General features: G+C 34.4%; 1 long non-coding RNA gene across 1 annotated transcript; it reads left to right on the top strand.

Moving 5' to 3' along the window:
- Window positions 1-638: 638 nt before the first annotated feature.
- LOC145627057 (uncharacterized) lies at window positions 639-2,958 on the top strand. The gene is made up of 2 exons (XR_014111296.1): window positions 639-867; window positions 1,710-2,958. It is a non-coding gene; the product is annotated as an uncharacterized LOC145627057 (long non-coding RNA).

Raw genomic sequence — 2,958 nt, 5'->3', positions numbered from 1 at the left:
CTATGCATAGGTTCATATCTTGCATGATTATGTTCATTGATAAAAAAATGCAGAAAATCAGATAAAATTTAATTAGTTAGAATTAAGAAAATCATATACTACCTCCGTTAACATTTAGTTGCAACTTTGGAATATTTTACATCTCTCAAGTAATATGCCAAAGTTGCAACTAAATGTTAACGAAGGTAGTATAACCTAATCAATCGAAGTTAATCACAAAGTCACCACATAAGAAACCGAAAATCACACATTTTTATGCCTATGTTCACTTTCTGAAAAGCTAATATTCATATTTTTTTATACCTATGTTCACTTTCTGAAAAGCTAATATTCATATTTTTTATACCTATGTTTATTTTTTGAAAAGCTAATGTTCATATTGTGCTGTTGTTACACCTATTTCTAGGTGCATGAGTGTGCACCTAAGAATATGTGCCTCTACGGCTCGTATCATCAATTAAAATAACTTAATCCATTTCTACTACAAGTAGTATTCCAAATTTACAACAATTGAAAACAATTGAAATTTCAGGCCTAATCTTACATTCATACTTCGTAGTGTCATACAACTACTCGTCAAATTTGTTCAATACCATTTTAAGTCACGCTTATAAAAGAGAAACAAATGATACCAAAATTTAGCTGAAGCTTCATTACCTTTTCATTACCTTTTAATAATAGCAATTAGCAATTTCTTTAATTTCTTTAATTTCTTTAATTTCCCATTTATATTCTCTCTTTTTACTTCTTTTACTACAATTTACTCATTTTCCTCAAAATTCATATTATTGTCGCAGAATATACTCGTTCTTCATCATCAAAATCTTCTGGGTTAAAGCTTTTTTTGGAGATTTTCTTGCTGGAAAGGTATAAATCTGCTCCATTTTACTTTAACATCTTAGAATTTGATCAATTGCTTCTTTTCTTGGCGTGTTTTCTTCATTGGTGCAAATTTATGCACGGGTTCTTTCATTTAATTGTTTTCGTTTATTCTTTACTAATATTTTCAGTTCTTAGTAATTTTGTCAATTTTTTTTTTATGTTATATGATGTATAATGATATTATGTAAACTGGGTATGTAGTAATTTTGTTAATTTTTTTCATATTCTTATAATTTTGTTAATATTCACTTTGTTTTAGTATAATGTAGGTTAATTTGTACGAATTTTGTGAGAATGAAATGATTTCTTGGCTTAGTTTGTCAGTTTGATTGGGTTTTTTGGTTCGTAATTGTTAGGATTGTATTGTTAAGCATATTTCCCTTAATTAGAGCATTAATTATGAAATGTATTTGGCTGAAATCTTTTTGAGGTTTATCTCTAGATTTTATTGTTAGGTTAATCTTGTGAATTATCTATTTTTTATTTTATGTTTAATTATAAGGGTACCATTTCCATTGTTAGAGGTTGCATCTTTATACAAACAACGTATAATTTTCACTTTTTTTATTTAAAAATTAAATCAAAGATGTTAGAGCAATTTATACCCTAAGTTATTTGGGTGGTACTATGTCGAGGTGGCAGGGTTGCTCTTGAGGATGGGTGTGACGTTTGCAGATTTGATCTGTTTTGCTAATTTAGGAAGGGTGTAGGGTGTTGTGGTTGTTGCCATAAGTCTGATTGGGCTACTGTTATTGGGGGCTAGTTCTGCCTATGAGTTAGATAGTTTTAATTTTTTTTATTTTGTCAATTGTTTGTTGTTCTTCCAGTAAAATTAGATGGGCAAGTCATTCTCACTGTGGAGGCGCCTGACTAATAGAGTGTATGATCCTGACATTGAATCCGGGGATCTACATCATATGGAAGCAAACTGAAAAGTTATATGTCACAACGTGAAGAACAACATAAGCTGATAGAAATGCAAGAACAGGATTTCCAATCATGCTTGAAGTTGAAGAAGGACATTGTGTCGATGGAGATGGAAATAGAGACGCTACAGCAGGAGATACAGGTGTCGACAGGGCAGGAGAAGCTGGAGAAGGAACGGAGGCAGAAGGATCTGCAGCAAAGCAAGTTGCGTATGCATGAACAGCTGCAGCAGCAGATCCAGTTAGCCCAGCCGCAGCTGCAGATCAGGTTGGACCAGCAGCAATCTGAGACATCTGAAGAGCAACATCATACACTTCAACGCTTTTCCTACATGCCCGATTCAGACAATCCTATTCCAGATCCACCCACTGATCCTGTGGTTGATCCGCAAAGTCAACAGGGGATTGTGTTATGCCACACTCAACAGCTGAATTCAATGAGTGTTTCTCCGTCTAATAAATTTTTTGGGATCCTCTACTAGATTAAAGGTTGGATGTGTTGCTGCAATATGGTGGTAGTTAAGAAGGTTGTGAACCAAGGATACAAATGGGTGAAAAGAATCGTTAGCAACCTTGTAGGCTGGATATCTAGGGTTGTGTGCTGTTGTGGTGTCATTGTGAGAGGGAGGATAACAGATAAAAAGGTGGATTTGGGCACAGTTGTGACTGGTTCAATTGCATTCCTCGTGTATGAGAATCTGGTTTATTCCCTGGTTTGGAACGTTCTAACCAAGCACACCCAATTAGGGGCTCTCGTCCAAAAGAGCTGGCAAATTCATATGGCTGTTGGATTCGGTACCTTACTTTCTACTGGTCTTTTGGGGTTTTTATAGCACAATGGACGATAAGGTGGATCCTGAAACTCATCGGGCAATATGCTGAAGAAGCTGCTCAGGGTGGTAATGTTAAAGATGATTCGCCTGATTCAAGAAATGAAGATAAGTAAGACTACTTGCTGCAGATAAGTCCTAGTGAATACTGATAGTACGTATAAAAAAACTCTTTTGTGAAGCTGCTTAGGGTGGTAAATTTGCTGATTCATGTGATAAAAATGATTAAGATAGCTTGCTGCAGTTTACATATGGATTTTATGTTGTGTAAGGATTTAAAGACTTCCGTTTTGTTATAATTTTCCAATATTATATTGCAA

The sequence above is a fragment of the Chenopodium album genome, chromosome 4 (assembly GCF_948465745.1).
Source record: "Chenopodium album chromosome 4, dcCheAlbu1.1, whole genome shotgun sequence".
Classification (NCBI taxonomy): Eukaryota; Viridiplantae; Streptophyta; class Magnoliopsida; order Caryophyllales; family Amaranthaceae; genus Chenopodium; species Chenopodium album.
This window is presented reverse-complemented; position numbering and strand designations above follow the sequence as displayed.